The sequence below is a fragment of the Molossus molossus genome, unplaced genomic scaffold, assembly GCF_014108415.1.
Source record: "Molossus molossus isolate mMolMol1 unplaced genomic scaffold, mMolMol1.p scaffold_m16_p_13, whole genome shotgun sequence".
Taxonomy (NCBI): Eukaryota; Metazoa; Chordata; class Mammalia; order Chiroptera; family Molossidae; genus Molossus; species Molossus molossus.
This window is the reverse complement of record NW_023425348.1, coordinates 18,280,705-18,301,342: the sequence shown is the minus strand read 5'-3', so window position 1 is coordinate 18,301,342 and position 20,638 is coordinate 18,280,705.

Below are 20,638 nucleotides of genomic sequence, written 5' to 3'. Positions count from 1 at the left end.
TTCTAGTTCTGTGAAATATGTCATTGGTATTTTGATGGGGATTGCATTGAATTTATAGATTGCTTTGGGTAATAATTTAATATTTTCTAATTGAATTGCTAGTGCAGAGGAATTCTACTGAATGTTGTAAGTTGATCTTTTGTGCAATAAAGCTAACTTGCCACATTACTTTTATTAGTTTATCTATTGATTCCGTTTGTTCTTCTGATTAGAAGATTATTCATGTAATGAGAGTTTTATATATTTTTAAACAAGTTGTATATCTCTTAGGTTTAAAATTTTTCTACTAAGAATGATATTTGCTGCCCTGGCCGGTTTTGCTCAGTGGTTAGAGCGTAGGCCTGCGGTCCGAAGAGACCCGGGTTCGGTTCCTGCTATGGGCACGTGCTTCGGTTGCAGTTTGTCCCCGGTCCTGGTTGGTCGTGTGGGTGGCAGCCACTCGATGTGTCCCTTTCACGTCGATGTTTCTCTCTCTCTCTCTCCCTCTCTCTCCCTCCCACTCTATCTGTACAAAAATTGGAAAAATGTCCTCTGGTGAGGATAAAAAAAAAAAAAAAAAGAACGATATTTGCTTTAGGTTTTGGGTACTTGGTCCTCCTAAGTTAAAAGAATGTCATTCTATTCTTAATTTTTTGAGAAGTGTCTATAAAATTATAAATAGGAGGTAGAAGACGGTAAAAGAGAAATAAACAGTGATGGAAGGAGACTTGACTTCAGGTGGTGAACACACAATATAATATACAAATTGTATATTATAGAATTGTACACCTGAGACCTATATAATTGTACTAACTAATGTCAGTGCAATAAATTCAACAAAATAAAAAATAATATAAAAATTATAGTTATAGAAATGTATCAAATTATTTTTTGTATCAGTTTAGGTAATCATAAGTTTTATCTCCTTTACAGAATTAATGTGGTGAATTACATCAACATGTTTTTGATGTTGAACCAATTTTGTGTTTCTGGAATAAATCCTACTTAATCATAATGTAGTATTTTAATACTCTCTTGGGTTTGTTTAGTATTTTCTCTTTTTCTACATTTTATAGTGACCATATAAAATAAGGATATGTTCTTTGAATATATGATAAAACTTATTTATAAAATTACCTGGGCTTGAGTAGTTTGTTGCATGAAGAATTTTATTACCATTTCACTTTGAAAATTTCTGTTTATTTAAGGTTTTAATTTATAATTTTTTTTAATTTTATTTTTGTTACAGATGTTTCTCCTTTTTTACCACATTGACAACCTCCTCACCATCACCCCTGCCCCGTCCTCGGCTTTGATGTCCATTGGTTATGCGTACATGCATATAAGTTATGTGGTTTATCTCTTCCCACCCCCCTTCATCCCCTCTTCTGAGGGTTGTCAGTCTGTACCCTACTTCCCTGTTTCGTGGTCTACCCTATTCCTCAGACTGTTATATTCATTATATCCCATATGTAAGTGAGATCATGTGGTATTTGTCTGTTTCTCTTTGACTTGTTTCGCTTATAATAATACTTACGAGGTCTCTCCATGTCATTTCAAAGAATAAGAGATCTTTCTTTCTTACAGCTGCATAGTACACCATTGTGTATATGTACCACTTATTTTGATCCATTCATCTACTGATGGACACTAGGGCTGTTTCCAGATCTTAGCTATTGTAAATAGTGCTGCTATGAACATGGGGTACATATATTCTTTCTGAATGGTGTTTCAGGCTTCTTAGGGTATATTCCTAGAAGTGGGATCACTGGGTCAAATGGAAGTTCAATTTTTAACTTTTTGAGGTAAGACCATAGTGTTTTCCATAGTGGCTGCAACAGTCTGCATTCCCACCAGCAGTGTTCAAGAGTCCCCTTTTCTCCACACCCTCGCCAACACTTATTTGATGATTTGTTGATGGCGGCCATTCTGACAGGTGTGAGGTGATACCTCATTGTTGTTTTAATTTGCATCTCTCTGATGATTAGTGATGTTGAGCATTTCTTCATATGCCTCTTGGCCATTGATATCCTGTCTATTCAGCTCCTCTACCCATTTCTCAATTGGGTTCTTTGTCTTCCTTTTGTTGAGATGTATGAGTACCCTCTATATATTAAAAATTAACCCCTTATCTGGTGTATCATTGGCAATGATGCTCTCCCATACAGTGGGTTGCCTTTCCATTTTGGTGGTTGTTTCTTTTGCTGTGCAGAAGCTTTTTAGTTTGATGTTGTCCCATGTGTTCATTCATTCCTTTGTTTCTGTTGCCTTAGATGATGTATCAGTGAAAATTGTGCTCTGTATGATGTCCAAAATTTTGTTGCCTACATTTTCTTTTAAAATTTTAATGGATTCATGGGTCACATTTAAGTCATTTATCTATTTTGAGTTTATTTTTGTGTATGGTGTAAGTTGATGGTCTAGTTTATTTTTTTTGCATGTAGCTGTTCAATTTTCCCAACACGATTTATTAAAGAGGCTGTCTTTACTCCACTGTACGCTCTTGCCACCTTTGTCAAATATTAATTGAGCATATTGTCTTGGGTCCATTTCTGGGTTCTCTATTCTGTTGCACTGGTCTATACACCTGTTCTTGTGCCAGTACCAGGCTGTTTTGATTACAGTCGCTTTGTTGTATTACCTGATATCTGGTATTGTGATCCTGCCTACTTTGTCCTTCTTTTTCAAGATTGCTGTGGCTATTTGGAGTCTTTTTGGTTTCATATGAACTTTTGAAGCATTTCTTCTAGTTCTGTAAAATATGTCATTGGTATTTTGATGGGGATTGCATTGAATCTATAGATTGCTTTGGGTAGTATGTACATTTAAATGATGTTAATACTTCCAATCCATGAACAAGGTATGTGCTTCCACTTTTTTATATCTTCCTCTATTTCTTTTTTCAATGTCCTGTAGTTTTCTGCAAATAGGTCCTTTACTTCTTTGGTTAGTTGTATTCCTAGTTATCTTAATTTTTTTGCCATGATGGTAAATGGGATTGTTTTTCAGTTTCTCTTTCTGTTAGTTTATCATTGGTGTATAAAAATACCATCAATTTCTTGATGTTAGTTTTGTATCCTGCTACTTTGCCAAATTCATTCATTAAGTCTAGTAAATTATTAATGGAGTCTTTAGGGTTTTCTATGTATAATATCATGTCGTCTGCTATAATGACAGTTTCACTTCCTCCTTTCCAATTTGGATCTCTTTTATTTTTTCTTCATGTCTGATTGCTGTGGCTTAGACTTTCAGTACAATGTTAAATAAGAGTGGCGAAAGTGGACATCCCTGTCTTGTTCCTGTTCTTAAGGGAAATGTTTTTAGTCTGCCCATTGAGTATGATGTTGTCTGTAGGTCTTTCATATATGGCCTTTATTATGTCAAGATATGATCCCTCTATTCCCACATTGCTAAGCGTTTTTATCAGAAATGGATGCTAGATTTTGTTGAAGGCTTTTTCAGCATCTATTGATATGATCATGTGGTTTTTATTCTTCATTTTGTTTATGTGGTGTATCACATTTATTGATTTGCGAATATTGTATCAGCCTTGCCTCCCTGGGATGAATCCCACTTAGTCATGTTTAATAATTTTTTTGTTGTTGTATTGCTGGATCCGATTTGCTAGTATTTTATACAGGATTTTGGCATCTATGTTCATCAGGGATATTGGCCTGTAGTTTACTATCTTTGTAGTGTCTTTTTCTGGTTTTGGAATTATAATTATGCTGGCCTCATAAAACGAGTTTGGAAGTCTTTCTTCTTCTTGAATTTTTTGAAATAGTTTGAGGAGAATGGGTGTTAGCTCTTCTTCGAATGTTTGGTTAAACTCCCCTGTGAAGACACCCGGGCCTGGGCTTTTGTTTGCTGGGAGAGTCTTGATTACCTCTTCAATTTCCTTGGTTGTTATCGGTCTGTTCAAGTTTTCTATCTCTTCCTGGTCCAGTTTTGGGAGACTATGTGTTTCTAGAAATTTGTCCATTTTACTTCAATTGTCAAATCTGTTGCCATATAATTGTTCACAGTAGATGTTAACTATCTTTTGTATTTCTGTGGTGTTGGTTGTTACTTCTCTTTCATTTATGATTTTGTGCATTTGGATTCTCACTTTGTTTCTTGATGAGTCTAGCTAAGGGTCCATCAATCTTGTTTATCGTTTCGAAAATCCAGCTCTTTGTTTCATTGATCATTTGAATTGTTTTTTTGGTCTCTATGTCATTTATTTCTCCTTTGATCTTTACAATTTCCTTCCTTCTACTTGCTATTGGGTTTTCTTTTTGTTTGCTTTCTAATTCTTAAAGTTGTGAGGTTAGACAGTCAATTAGAATTTTTTCTTATTTCTTGAGGTAGACCTGTAGTGCTATGAACTTCCCTCTCAGAACTGCGTATGATGCATCCCATAGATTTTGTGTTGTTGTGTCTTCATTTTCATTAGTTTTCAGGAAGTTTTAAATTTCTTCCTTGATTTTCTCAGTAACCCATTCATTGCTTAATAACATGCTATTTAGCTTCCATGTGTTGAAATGTCTTAGCATGTTTCTGTTGCAGTTGATTTTGAGTTTCATGCCATTGTGATCTGAGAAGATGCTTGATATGATTTCAGTCTTCTTGAATTTGTAAAGATTTAGTTTGTGTCCTAACATGTTGTCTATCTTTGAGAATGTCCCATGTGCACTTGAGAAGAATGTGAATTCTGTAGTTTTGGGGTGTAATTCTCTGTAGATATCTATTAAATCCATTTGGTCCAGTGCTTCATTTAGAGTGTCTGTTTCCTTGCTAATTTTTTGTGTAGAGGATCTATCCAGTGGTTTCAACAGGGTGTTGAATTCCCCTGCTATGATTGCATTGCTGTCGATTTCTCCTTTGAAGTCCTCCAGAAGATTTTTAATATACTTTGGTGATCCTTTATAGGGTGCATATATGTTTAACAAGGTTATATCTTCCTGTTGGATAGATCCGTTCAATATTATGTAGTGGCCTTCTTTGTCTCTAGTTATGGCCTTCATTTTGAAATCTATTTTGTCAGATATGAGTATTGCTACCCCTGCTTTTTTTCCCATTTTGTTCCAGTTGCTTGAAGATTTTGTTTCTATCCCTTCACTTTCAACCTGTGTGAGTCTTTTGTTGTGAGGTGGGTCTCTTATAAACAAAATGTATATGAGTCATGCTTTCTTATCCAATCCGTGTGTTTTTATTGGAGCATTCAGTCCATTTACATTTAAGGTGATTATTGATATGTTATTTATTGTCATTTTTTAGTTTGATTATATTTTTCTTCCTGTTTATTTTAACATTCTTTGCAGTGCTGGTTTGGTGTTCTAATGTATTTTCTTTGCCTTTTTTTTTTTTTTTTTTTGTCTGGTGGGCTCTTTATTTGACCTTCTATTTTGAATGACAGCCTTGCTGGGTAAAGTAGTCTTGGATTCAGATCCTTGTTTTTCATGACCTTTATTACTTCATGCCATTCCCTTATGGTGTGTATTGTTTCTGTTGAGAAGTGAGCTGAGAGCGTTATGTGGTTTCCTTTGTAAGTAACCTGTTGCTTATCTCTTGCTGCTTTTAGGATTCTCTCTTTGTCTTTAATTTTTGGCATTTTAATTACTATGTATCTTGTTGTGGGCCTGTTTGTGTTCTTACTTGGGGCTTTCTGTGCTTCTTGAACTTGAATGCCTTCTTCATTCACCAAATTAGGGAAGTTGTCTGTCTCCATTTCTTTGAATATATCTAACCCTTGCTCATTTTCGTTTTCTTCGGGGACTCCTATGATGCGAATATTATTATGTTTCCAGTTGTCCCACAGTTCTCTTAATCTGTCTTCTTGTTTTTTAATCGTTTTTTCCTTTGGGTTTTCTGATTGTTTGATTTTTTCTACCCTGTCTTCTAATTTACTGATCCAGTCTTCAGCTTCCTCTACTCTGCTCTTTAGACCTTCCAATGTGTTCTTTATTTTGATATGTCACTCTTCATCTCTTCTTGGTGGTTTTTAATTTCCAGTTGGTTTATTTTCAGCATCTCTATGTCCTTACTCATGCTGTTGAGCTTCCTCAAGATCATGTCTCTGAATTCTAGCTCTGTTAACTTGCCTCACTTCTCCCCATTGAGCTCATCTGCAGTGGAGGTCTCTTGTTCTTTTATTTGGCTTTTGTTTCTGTGTTTCACCATTTTGGCTATCTCAGTGGGCTTTGGAGCCTGCCAAGTTTTCCCTGTGAATATTGGCGTTCTGCTGTTTGTGGCTCCCTCTCCTGGGTTTAGATGAGTGAGGGAGGACCCCCATTAAACACCACTGTCAAGTCTTACTCTCCTGGTTAGAGGTACTAGCCCAGGAATGGTACTGTTATCCTCTAGATTTTTGCCTTGAGACTAGCAGTCCAGGTTACTTGAAGTGTTTGTGGTTGTCAGTGGATGGAAAAACTCCCTCATGTGCCCAGCATAAGGGGATTTCCAGAGGGTGGGGCAGATGCTGGTTGTTAGTGAGCCTCAATTTGCATTTCAATTGTCCACAGGCTAGGGTTGAATCTCCGAGGGAGGGGCTGCTGTCTCTCCCCAGATCCCTTGGAAGGAGCAATATTGCCACTGTGCTGCATGGGTGCAACTCAGCAAAAGCTCTGAGCACCCTCCAAATCCTGAGTGTCCTCACACAGTTCCAGTCCAGTCTTCCCTCCCTCTGCTGGAGCCCAAGGTGAGTGGCTGTGGCTATTTTAGCCTCTGCCTCTTCTCTGCACTGTGGAGCCCCTTGGGAGTTTAACCTGAGGGCGCTGCTCACAGCTAAGGCTGCTGCGGAGCTGCTGACTGTGGGCTCCCAGCCCCACTCTTCCGCCTTCGCCATCCTACTCGGATCAAGTCAGTGTCCCTGGTTATATGGTCCTTGCAAGCTCTTTTTCTGTTGCTTTTTCCTGTCAATTTGTCTGTGTTTTAGTTGTAATTTTAGTTTGGTCCTGGGAGATGGTCTTCGTAGCTTCCATTCACTCTACCGCCATTTTGGAATCCGTTTATAATTTTTTAAATTTCTTTTTTTATCCTCACCTGAGGACTTTTTTCCATTTGTTGTTCAGATAGAGTGGGAGAGATAGGAAGAGAGAGGGAGAGAAACATTGATGTGAAAGGGACACATTGACTGGTTGCCTTCCGCACTACCCATCCTGGGCCAGGGACAAACTGCAACTGAGGTACATGCCCTTAGTGGGAACTGAACCCAGGTCTCTCTGGACCACAGGCTGATGCTCTACTTACCGAGCCAAACTGGCCAGGGTGAAGGTTTTAATTTTTTTAAACCAATTTTGCTATTTTATGTTTTCCTTTTTTATCTATGTTACTGTATAATTAGTTATGGTATACTTATTATTTTCTTCATTTCTGTTGCAGGTAATGTTATTTTTTTTATAATGCAATAATTTGTTATATGTGTACTTATAATATATACTATACAAATTTATGAATTAGAGAATAGTACATGACATACACAATACCATACAAAATACTAATATAATATATATAAAATATGTAATATATGCAAACAAATATAAAAATATATTGTCATACTATATATTTCAATATAATGTTCAATTATGATACATAAGTATAATATATAATAGAAATATGTGTAATACATATATTACATATAGTATAAAAATAAAAGTTAAACATTATTATATATATTATTTAGTTATATTGTTCAGAGTTTTTAAATTCTGTATTTATCTCTGAGCTTTGGTGTTCTCTCTTAACACTGGTTTATGTTACACACTTTTTCATAAAATCAGTTTTAAGCACAGTTAAAAATCTTGACTTTTCTTCTGTTTTATAATTCACTGATTTCTCCTTCTTATCTTTATTGTGTCCCTTTTTTATTCCACTGGGTGTGTGCTTTTTGCTCCTTTTCCAGATTCTTGAGTTGAAATGCTTATATGTACCCCCATGTTCATAGCAGCACTTTTTACAATAGCTAAGATCTGGAAACAGCCCAAATGTCCATCAGTAGATGAATGGATAAAAAAGCCGTGGTACATATACACAATGGAGTAATATGCAGCTGTAAGAAAGAAAGATCTCTTATACTTTGAGATGACATGGAGGGAACTGGAGAGTATCATCCTAAGCAAAACAAACCAAACAGAGAAAGACAAGTATCATATGATCTCACTTATTTGTGGAATATAATAAACATAACAATCTGAGGAATGGGGTAGTCCCAGAGATGTGGAATGGGGTAAAGACTGACAATCCCCAGAAGAAGGGGTGGAGGGGGAAAGAGAAACCACAGAACTTATATGCTTGTATGCATGAACAAAGTTCATGGACAACAAAGCTGGGAACAGGGTGGGGAGGAAAAGAGGGAGAGGGGAGACCAGTGGGGGAAAATAGAGAAATATCTGTAACAAAAATAAATTAATTAATTTAAAAAATAAAATAAAATTATTTGATCTTAAAAAAATGCTTAGCATTTGTTTTCAATCTTTCTTGTTTGCTGGCAAATGTATTCTAAACTAGAAATTTTCCTCTAAGTACTTGTTTTACTGTGTTCCAAAAATTTTGGCGTGTAGTAGTCTTTGCTTTTCTCTCAGTTCTGAGTATTTTGTAACTTTTCTTATGAAATTTATTTTAATCCAGGGTCACTTAATAGTATGTTACTTAGTTTCCAGACATATGAGATTTTAAAAGATCTTTGTTGCTGGATACTAATTTTATTGCGTGGTGAACAGAGAATATAGTCTGTATGATGTAAATTATTTGAAATTTTACATATAAAAATGTATGAATATGTAATGTTTGCTCAAAAACAATGTGTATTCTCTATTGGGTATAAATTTCTATAGATCTGTTGGTTTGAGCTTATCAATCATGTTATTCAAATCTCCTATAATCTTTTATTTTACATGATTTAAAATATTTGAAAGGATTGTTACAATCTCCAATTATTGATTTTCACTCTGTAGGACATTTATATATAGAATATATTCTTAGATACACACATACTCATTATTTTTATACATTTTGATTTATTACTTTTTTATTAACATGTAACATTGTTTAACCCAACTTCGGAAATGCCAGGGAAGTGAGGAAATTCTAGATGGTACGAACATGGGGGGATTTAGTGACTAATCATATGTGAATGAAAAGATGGCTTTATGAATAACTCCCAGTTTTTGGCTTGGAAATCTGGGCAGATTACAGTATTGTTACTGTGATAGGACACACAGAAAGTTTTCAGGGTAATTTAATATATTAACTCCATCATATATCTGCTCACAAAGCATGAATGTGTAAGGACAATTATGATGTAGATATTTATGTGCCAAAACTTGACTGTGGTGGGCTTTACATAGTGCATCTTAGAAGTTCAGCTCTGTAAAATCCCCAGTCATCTCTAGGGAATTCTCTCGCTATATGTAGATTTACCATAAGAGATTAGCACAATTTACAAACTATAAATTGATTCCCTCAAAATATTTACTCTTCTCTTGTATCTGTAATGATTTTATCTGTTAGCACCAGAGTGAACCTACAATACATGCTCTTTAAAGGTTTAAAATAGCGATTTTCAAACTTCAGTTAAAACGTGAATTACCTGGATGCTTAATAAAAATACAGATTATTGAACTCCTACCTCAGAAAATTAGAAGGCTTGAGTAAGCCCAACAATCTATATTTAACAAGCTCCTCGGCTTATTATAATATTAAAAATATGTTTTGAGAAATGCTGCTGTTACCTCTACTAATTGATTTTAGAGTGTTAAAAAATACCCCTTTCCCAAATCACCAGGCTGGGAATGGACAATTGGCATGCCAGGATGTGATCTTGTCTTCCAAGTATGGCAATTTTGCATCTTAAATACATTTATAAGGGAAATAATCTTCATAGAAAATATGAAAAACATTAATTTTTGCATATCTAGGTATATAGATATCTCCAAGCTGTCTTACCTCTGTATCTGCATAAAGACCTGATTTTTCAGTCCTGGAAATTCTTTCTTCAATAACCTCAGGCTCAGTAACTTACAGAGTCCTCGCCAGCTCCTTCCTCTGTGGACAGGGCCATCCTATTGGTGGATCCCTGCTTTAGGAAAGAGAGAGTAGTGAACAATCTTTCTAATTTTTCTTTTTAGATGAGAAGATAAAAATTGAGTCATGTTGACCCTACTAAAATCTTATTTTCTCCTCTGGAAGCCATTGGGTATGTACAGCAAGGCCGAGTGCTATTTGATTTCTGGAAGCATCTTTGGGAGCATTTCAGGCAAAACCCCATGACTCCTCTTATCCACAAGGAGATTATTTTTTTCTTCCACCTACTTAGGAAAAGTCCCTCTAAATTGCTTTCTGCTGACAACTGAAGCAGGTTTGGGAAGCTATTCAACTTTAATAATAAGAGAGTCTACGTAGATTAAGATCTGCTTAAATTAAAAACTGTTTTAGGATTAAGATGCAGAAGTAAAACTAAAAATTAGGCTAAAATTGAATCACATTTAATATCCATGGTATTAAAGGGATAAAGATAATCATTAAATCATTACATATCAGCAGATATGGACCTTTAAAATAACAAGATTGCCCCCACACTGAACATTCAATAGATAATATAATGAACAAGCATATATAATAGGCCATTATGTTTAAGCCAACCAGTTAGAAAATTATAAAAATGTATGGGCAAGCAATGTACAAGTGATTCTTCATAAAGAATGCTGAGCTGACAACTGGATTAAATGGAGGAGCATGTAGACTACTGGAAGAGGGCCATCGTGAATGGGAAAGTGCACAACCCATTGAATGTGAGGCTGTTGGAGGACTTGGAGTTAACCCAGCAGCAAAGGAAGAGACACTTCAGGGACATAATGAATCAGAGACACACACAGGCTAGGGAACAGAGGAGGACACAAAGGTGCTCAAGACTGAAAATCTAGGAGCAAGTATTTCCCATAACAATAAGCAACTGTCATATGTTGATGATTACTTAGGGTACAGCCTACATTGTCTCTCTCACCTGCTGACCTAATAATGCCTTATCAAAATAGTCATAATCTTCATTCAGTATGAATTGTCGGAATAAGCCTAAGTTGGCAGCTAGTGATACTACCAGCCTTTTATAAATATTTATTAACTACTTGCTTGATTAATTTTTCCAGAATTTTGACAGACACTGGTATTGACTCTCTTCTCTTTTTATATTAAATTATTTCTTTTACTTTCATAACCAGATTAACATTTGCCAGTCTTAAGTTCTGCTTATTAGAAAATACATATTAAAATCAAAGTGAGATAACACTGACATATTAAATGGCTAACATGAGAAAGATTGACCATTTTAAGCATTGTCGAGGATATGGGGTAACAGAAGCTCAAACACTGCTGGAAATGTAACATGATTAAAAACACCTTGAAAAAGAGTTTGGCAGCTTTTAAAAAGTTAAATATATACTCACCGTATTATTCAGCCAATCCATCCTAGGTATTTACGCAAAATAACTAATAACACATATACGTAAGACTTATATGCGAATGTTCATAGCAGCTTTAGCTGTAACAGCCAGAAAGTGGTGACAATCCTAAGGCCCAGCAATAAGTGAATGGATAAACAAGTTATGATGTGTCTATACAGTGGAACACAGTAGTCCCCACTATCCACAGGGAGTACGTCCCAATGCATGCCTGAAACGGAGGGCAGTACCGAACCCTATATACACTATGTTTTTTCCTATCTATACACGTCTTTTCACTTAAAGGAAGCACTTTATGAAATACCAGCATCACCACTCTTGCATTTGGGGGCCATTATCAAGTAAAATTGGGGTGACTTGAACACAGCACCTGTAATGCCATGACAGTTGATCTGATACTAAGAGACTAATATGTTGGTAGAATATATAGTGTGAATACACTGACAAAGAAATGATTTATGTCCCAGGTGGGATAGAGCAGGATGGCTTGAGGTTTCATTATGCTACTCAGAATAACATGCAATTTAAAACATGTGAGTTATGTTTATCTGGAATTTTTCATTTAATTTTTTGGACCACAATTGACTGCAGGTAACTGAAACCATGGAAACAAAAACACAGATTGGGGGCAGGGAACTACTGTACTACTTAGCAATTAAAACAAAATTATGATACATACAACTATATGAATAAATTTCAAAATTGCTGAATGAAAGAACCAGAAAAATAAGAATATGTACTTTATTATTCCATTCATTTACAACTCTAGAAAAATTAAGTAGATCTATTATAGCAGAAAAGAGTTCAATGGTTTCTAGTGACAGGAACAGGCAGGGAGGAAAGGGAGAAATGACAAAGAGATGCAAGGAGACTTTTGGGGTGACAGATATGCTTTTGATTATGACAATGGTTTCATGGGTGTATCCATAGGTCAGTAGTCATCAAATTGCATACTTAAATATGTGCAGTTTATTGTAAGTCAACTATGCTACCATAAAGGTGAACAAAAGGGTGAAAAATTTACCACAAGCTTTCACCACTAGCATTGGGAAAGACAGAATGCATGTTGGTAAGATCTGCATAGGCGGCCCAAAGAATATGCAGAGAAAGGAACGTAAGGGTTTCGTGATCCCTGCTCAGATTGGTTTCATTTGTGTTTTTAGCTAACCAATGTATAATTTGCTGGCAAGAAAAGTAAATTGCATGTTGACCATAAAAGCTCTGGAATGGTGATAGCCACAAAAACAAATAACTAAGTAAAAAAAAAAAAAAAAAAAATGTCACTGACTTAAGAGGAAGAAGAACTGAGCTTTAGTTGGAGCTTCCTCTAACAAATTATTGACAAGCTGCGAGTGAGCCAGTCTTCTGCTTTGAAATTTTTACGGTAACTGCATATAGAATTAGACTTGTGTGAAACCCTCATTCCTGTGAAGTTTCTATGCTCTAACTTCTAGCATAGATTGCCTGCTATTTTGACCAAAAGCATATTACCTCTAAGTGGCGCTTAAATCTCTGGTCCTTATTTTAAATGCAGATTCCGAGGCCATAACCAAGATATTTAGATAACCTGAGGCCAGGGCCAGGAATGTGCATTTTATAAAAGGTGCTGTGATGCAGAGGATCTGAACACCATGCTTTATTCTGTAGCCAGAAAATAAAAAGGATATCTCATCTCTATCACTTCTTCAAATTATAAACTATTAAATCTACTAAATAGTCCTGCAACACGATAGCAGTTTTTTAACTTACAGGCATGGATCTCTCAAAGTCACATCCCTTCAGAAGGAACAAATTTTAAACCATTTGTATTATTTCATCTACCAGAAAAGTCAATCAGATATAGAAACACTTTCACAGCATTTATTGTCTGTCAACAGCCTTTGAGTGTGTAGATTAATGACATAATTGCAACATCAGAGATGGACACCCTGGTTGGCATCTGGAATAAATTATTCTGCAGGATAATAACCTTGATAAGCGTGCACACTAGCAATTCAATTTCGAATGTAGGTTGGTTAAAGAATTGAGTACCCAATGTACAGATTCCAGAACATGTTAAAAATAACCACTACAAGATGTTCTTAAATTGAGCTATAATATTAGCTTAACAGATATTGGCAGGCATTCTTTTATCTGATGAAACAAATAAGGCAGTAGAATTTATTATACTATTTAGCAGGGAGGGGGAGTAAAAACCTGTGCAGAGAAACAGAGAACCTCTTTTGCTTTTAACATTGGAACCAAAATAAATGCATTATAAAAGGGGCTGCTTGCCCCGCTAGTGTGGCTCAGTGGGTTGAGCATCCTCCCATGCACCAACAGGTCACCCAGTGGATTCCCGGTAGGGGCACATGCCCGGGTTGTGGGTTCATCCCCAGTAGGAGATATGCAGGAGGCAGCAGATGGATATTTCTCTTTCATCGATGTTTCTATCTCTCTCCCTCTCCCTTCCTCTCTCTAAAAAATAAACAGAAACATATTTTTTAAAAAGAGGGGGCTGTTCATCATCATCTGGGGCCACTTCCTCATATCTTGACCTCAAGCATCTTTGTGGACTTCTTCCTCTTCTGGGCCCTCCTCCAGTCCTCTCCACAGCCAATCAATTGCAACGTTCTTACTGAATTTACGTGCATAGCATCTCTCAGCTTGCTCCCTCCTCTCCATAACTTCTCACCTGGGTGAAGCTTTCCTTACCTCTCACCTGACTGTTTGCCATAGCCAAGGTTAATGCTGTGGGAATTATCTTGAGACCTGCAGCATCAGCATCACCTGGGAACTTGTTAGAAATGCACATTCTCAAGCCTCTCTCCAGACCCCCAGAATCAGAAATTCTGGGGGTGGAGCCCAGAGAAAGTTGGTGGAACAAGTACTCCAGGTGATTCTGATACATGCTGATGATTGAGAAACTTTGTTCTAATCTAACCTATTCTCCCTTTCACCACTTTCTCTTCCAGGACACAGTTATTTTACCTTCCACTGTCAAGTAAAATTTCCAAAGCATAGTTATGATCTTATCAGTCCCTAACGTAAAAACCTTCAACCTCCCTCACTGTAAATTAACGGTGAAATATAACATCTCCTGAGCACTTCACATGTGCTGGGCAGTGCAGCTCCCAGCTAGGCATAAGAAACATTTAAGAAACACGTGACGAATGGATGTGTGACCACCTACTCTTTGTGGTGTCCATTTGCAGTGGCACTTTCAGTGGTTCTGAGCTATGGTTGCACATTAAAATCATCTGGGGGCTTAATAAAAACACTCCACCCAAGAAAAATTAAATGGGTCTTGCATCATATGTTTAAAAGCTCCCTGAGGTGATGTGCATGAAACCGAGGTCGAGAGCCACCTACCTTCTCACCCTATTTCCCCACAGCTAGGGTTGCTTTGTCTTTACCTGCAGCAGTGCTGCCCTGCCCTTGGTGGGTCATCAATCTTGTTCTTAGACAACAGAGTGTAAGAAACCAAGGAGCAGTGGCTGAGCTGACTCAGCATCATGTCATCTACGTACTTACTACCTAATTAATGTCTTGAGTTTAGAATCTGCCTGGCCTGTCTAATCTACTTTCTACACAACATCTGGAATGACTTAGTAAATCTAAGTCAGACCATGGCCGTTCTTGCTCAGGCAGTTCTTCCTTCACAGGGCTATTTCCCATGTCACTGACAGTAAAAGCAAAAGTTTACTCAGTGGTTTATCATCTTCTTTTCCCTCTACCTCACACACCTATTTACCTACTGCCTCTCTGGCCTCAGCAAATACTCCCTCAACTTACTCTGCTCCAGCCACACTGATCTCCTCACTGTTCCTTTGGCATTTTCCTGCCTCAGGGCCTTTGCATGTGCTGGTTCTGCTGCCTGCTCTCATCCTCCCCCTATTAGCCACATACCTTCTCCTTTACCTCTTTCAGGCCATCTTCTTGGTAAATCTTAACCTGACCTCTCTATTTAAAATTACTAACATCTTCCCAGTATTCCCTAACTTTCTTCTTTGCTTTACTTATTTTGGGTGTTTATTATTCACCTCTAAATGCAAACTCCATAAGAAAGAAAATTTTGTCTGTCTTATTCACTGCTGTATTTAGAACAGTGCATGACCCATAGTGGGTGATTAATAAATATTGATAGAATGAATGAATGCCTGGCCCTGTGGTCAAGGTGCCAATCTTGTAGTTCACTGTAGAGCCTGGGTCTCTGAATTGACCCCTAGGTGACCTCTCCTCCACCCTAGGTCATCTAAGAGAGGATCCCAGCACTCCTCTGGCCTGTCTTACAAGGGCTGTAGGGATGCTCTGAACATTACCCAGGGTTGAGATGCTCATGCTTACTGCCACCCCTCCTAGCCCTGCCCGTACCCTGCCTGTATTCCTCTGTAAGCCCACATCAGCTCACCCCAATTCTGCTGCCTATTTCTACTGCTGCCTATTTCTAGGTACCATTCTGGTGGAGGACACCTATGGGCAGGCCTGGATCCGTGTTTATAGCCTGTCCCATTTATCTCCTGAGCGCTAAGCTCATTTTTTCTCACAGAGGATCTATGTATATTGAAAACATTCAACCAAGATCAGTTGTTAAATTTATTTATTTGTCTATCTGTTGTCCAAGAGAGTAGAGATTTTCATTTATTTTTTGTTCATGACTGTTTCTCCAGAGACTGGAACAGTGACTTGACCCACTGTAGTAACACAACATATAAACACTGTTAGTTGAATGAATAAATGAATTCCACTATTATTGCTTAAGAACTTGGCTGTCACTGCTGAGTTCTCAAGTTATGAAAATTATATTAAAAAATCAACACAAAACAATGGTTCCATTTGAGAGAAGTTATAGAGTAAGCTGTCGTTGATCGGTTTCTCATCATTCAAAACCTTTGTTGCTCGGTCCTGAAAAGTGAGCAAGCAAGAAATAAATCAAATGCATGGAAAGTCATTTTAGGAATAAGGTAAAAAATAACATAAATGGAATTTCACAGTCATATATTACAAAATCAATAAACATCCATTTCAAAATTTGAAAAACTGGTATATCTAAGATTCAAACATTCAGATGTTAGATGAGATTTACAAGCAGATATGTAATTGACATTTTTACTCTTCACAGTGCAACTCAGCCCTAAGGAAATAAGAACAATTGTGAAGCAAGCTCTTTTCTTCTATGTTGGGGGGGGGGGGATGTAATTTTGGTGCCTCTCTATGATGATATTTCCTGGGCCAGAACAGCCTTAGAACAAAATAAAACAAAACATCTGAAGCTTCTGATGGCCACAGAGTGCTGCTTTTTCCTCTTTGTCAGACAGGACTAAAAACGAATGACGATGACTGATTCTGGGGCACTGTGCCGGAGACTGACACACACTACTTCATGTGGTCATCCTTGTTGCCACCTGAGAAAGAAGTAAAAGAAAACCTTTCTCTGTCTCTCCATGGCCCCGGGCTTGTGTGCATCACCCACGCCCCAGTGTCGCTCACAGTCACTGTTCGCCTGTCTCTGCCCATGGCAGTGGACATACACTAACGTATAAGCATAAAGTATTCAGCATAAACATGGAACATACTCAAATTAAAAAATTATTTGTTGATTATCTAAAATTCAGATTTAACTGACTGTCCTGTTGGCTGAATCTGACAATCCCATTCCTAGCATCTATTCTGAAACGACTTGTATTTTTGTGCTGTGATATGACAGGGTTTAATTAAGGATTAAGAATATAAAGGAAAACTGTAGAAGTATCGGTCCATCTTCTTAATCTACCACCTCTTTCACCTCACTAGCTTATAAACCATCATTATTTGTGAGCCTGTTTCTCCCCCCGTAGTTGCTGAGCCACTGGGGGGAGAGGGGGAATTGGCATGTCCTCTTCTCCTCCCTCCTGGGCCTTGTCCGCTGCCTTCACATGGGGGCTTCATCTGTGGGAGCCACCCAAGCCAAGCTGGAGGAGGTGGGAAGGACAAGGAGGCGGATGCCTGGTGGGAAGGTCTGATCTGGCCTGAGTGAGAAATACACTGGAGCCTCCTCACTCACAGCTCCCACATTTGTAAATATGTTACTAACACCTCTGTGTACCCCACGTCAATGCCTGTGCTCTTTCTTCACTCACAGACGTGCACAGAGCAGCATGCTCCCAGCGACGCTCTACCTCCAGCTCTCAGACTATAAAGAAGTACCCTTTCACAGTGTATTAGGTGCCACGGTTTTTACATTTTTGTGAATTTTTTGTTTTTTGGTGATTTTACTCTTTAAAATGGCCCAAAAATGTAGTGCTGAAGTGTCGAGTGTTTCTAAGCTTTGTTCAGTCATAAATTAGACATGCTGTGAGTTCAGTGTTAATAAATCAATTGCACACACACACACAATTATATATGTATGTATAAATAAAATAAAGTGTCTTTAAACAGAAACACACGTAAAACAAGATTATGCATCGATCTGTTGATGAAAATGTTGTGATCACAGGCTCATAGGAACATCACCTAGGAGCAAGGGATCTGTATTCTCTAATTTAATATACATCTTGACTTTATAGAACACAACTACTACAAATGATGAGAATCAACCTGTGTCCTAGATTTTCTCATTTCTAGGATTTTGACAGACAATTCATTGCACTGATAAGGACAACTTAGAGTTCATGGAAACAGACTCCCTGAAACACAAGAGAAAATCTGGCAGACTATGATGTTAGAAATGGGGGAAGAGATGCCAATGGACTTGCTGGTTTTCCCACACATTAAAAATGCTCCTTTGAGGAAAATGCCAGGCCCTGACCAGGAGACTCAGTTGGTTAGAACATCATCTTACCATGCAAATGTTGTGGGTTCAATCCCCAGTCAGGGCATATACAAGAAGCAACCAATGAATGCATAAGTAAGTTGAACAACATATTGATGTTTCTCTCTCTCAAATTAATAAACAAACATTTAAAAAGAAAAGAAAACATCAGCACCAATCTTTCTTGCTCCTGGCATTTGTTTTTCCTCTGCAACTTAATTTTTAGTCCTACTTTTCAAGAAGTAAGTTTCTTGGCAACAGATGATGGTACTTATGGGATTTTATCTTGGATCAGATGACTTTTTGTTCCACTCTTAGAAAATCCAAGCAGAGAAATAGCAATGGATTGCTTCAGAACTTGACAAGCATAGGGTTAAGATGTTCCATGAGATTTTGATTAATATAACTAAAGAAGGCCAAGGAGAGGCCATTCATCGATGTCAGCCTTCTGAACCCCATTTTACCTAATGACTCAATCATCTATTGCATTGGCTCTTGTTTCTTCTGGGAATTCTGAGGAGTATTAGAATTAAATTACCACCACTCAAACACTTTGTGCTTGTTGCCTTTGAAAGAGAGCCTTGCGCAAAAGGCCTTTCACCTCCTGGAGTGAGGTATAGACATCCTGACCCACCCAAACAGGTAGACTAGAAGACGTTCTCTCATCAAGTCTTTTTTTTTTTTTTTGAAGTATCTGTTACAAAGAAAGCAGCTTCTCAAGACCTGCGGGCTAGGAAGTGCTTGCTCTGGGCTCCTTTCCACTCCTGCTCTGCAGCATGCTCAGCAGGCCCAGCCAGAAGCGAGGAGAGAAGGTGACCCGCCCTTGATTTTGCTGCTTCTTTACCTCCTCAATCAAAGTCCCTGGTGTTAATTCTCCATCTTTTCTACTTTAATTTTTAGGAAAATTATGAACTAGAAGAGTTTCCAAGAGTATACATTAATACAACCATTTTGTAGGGGCAAATGGCAACATCAATCAAAATTTAATGTGTGCCTACTTATTAATCCAGCCATTCCACTTCTAGAGATTTATCCCACAGATGAATGCACAAATATCTATGTACAAAATGGTCACAAAGTACTATTTTAATAGCAAGAACAAAACACCAGCATTGATCTGTAATAGTGTGTGGTGTCCACTGAAGAGGTGAGAGCTCATCTCTGCACTGCTTGGAGTGAAGCCTGTTAACTAAGCATGCAAAGTTGCAGGGAGTGTGTAGTATGGCCTAGTTGTATAAAGATAACATGTTTGCATAAAAAATATATGAGAGGATACTACTTATCTGCTTATAATGGTAATCTTGGTGGTGATTTGAATTGGAAATGGGATGGGGGAGGGGAGAAGCTGAAGAGTGGCTTTTAATTTGCACTTTATATGTTTTGTTGTTATTTTATTACAATAAACTTTTATTTTACTTTTATATTGCTAGAAAAATCATTTTTTAAAAGGTTCCCCAAAGTTCTGTTTTGTTTTGTTTTGTTTTGTTTTGTTTTGTTCCAGGAAGTTCTGTGGAGAGGCAATGTAATACCACAGAGGACTTGTCCTTGACAGATAGCAAAGCCAGAAAGAGCTCTTGAGTGATCACACAGGACGATGTTGGGTGGCCATGTCCATGGTTCGATGCCTCAGTCAGTCATTTCATTGGTGCTGCATGGACTCTCATGCTTTACAACACATTCCTGTGCTGCCTATTTCATGGTTGTCTGTGACATTAACACACAGATGTGGAGAATATGCTGCCATGGAAAGAGTAGCTACCAAAAAGTGAGGTTCAGTGTGCAGGAGTTGGGAGCTCACCAAGTGATCACAAACTTAATGATCTTGATCAATGTGACTGGTTCGTAAGTAACCCTACTGAGAACTTGTCCTTGACAGATAGCAGAGCCAGAAAGAGAACAATTAAAATCCTGCACTGGCCTGAATCCAGAGTGAGAATTCCAGGAACTCTACTTTTAGCAGTTTTATCCATAGTTCAAAAGATTCATTCAGCCTAGTCAGTATATTTGTTGGATTGGCATAATTAGTATGCACTGTGTAAAAAAATTGTTTGAGCTTTGATTAATTGATTAATTTATTCAGTTACTCAACAAGCATTTACAGAACTCCTACTATGTGCTAAGCACCGAGCATGATTTAAGTATTAAAAGGATTATTTGCTTGTGCTTGGTTAAGCCCACACACAAACATTGAGGCATGTCCACGCTGAGGAGTTGACTTGCTGGGGGGTGAAGCAGTACTCCCATCTATAACTTTGACACAAAACCACCTCCTATTGTAATAGGAGAAAATATTAATGAGAAAACTTCCCTGAAGATGATATGTAAAATCTCCTCATTCAATTTTAAGCTCTTAGGTTTTTAAAACATGTACAGAGGGATGGGGGAGCGGGAAGAGATTAACCAATGGATTTATATGCATGTATGCATAACTCGTGGACATAAACAACAGTGGGGT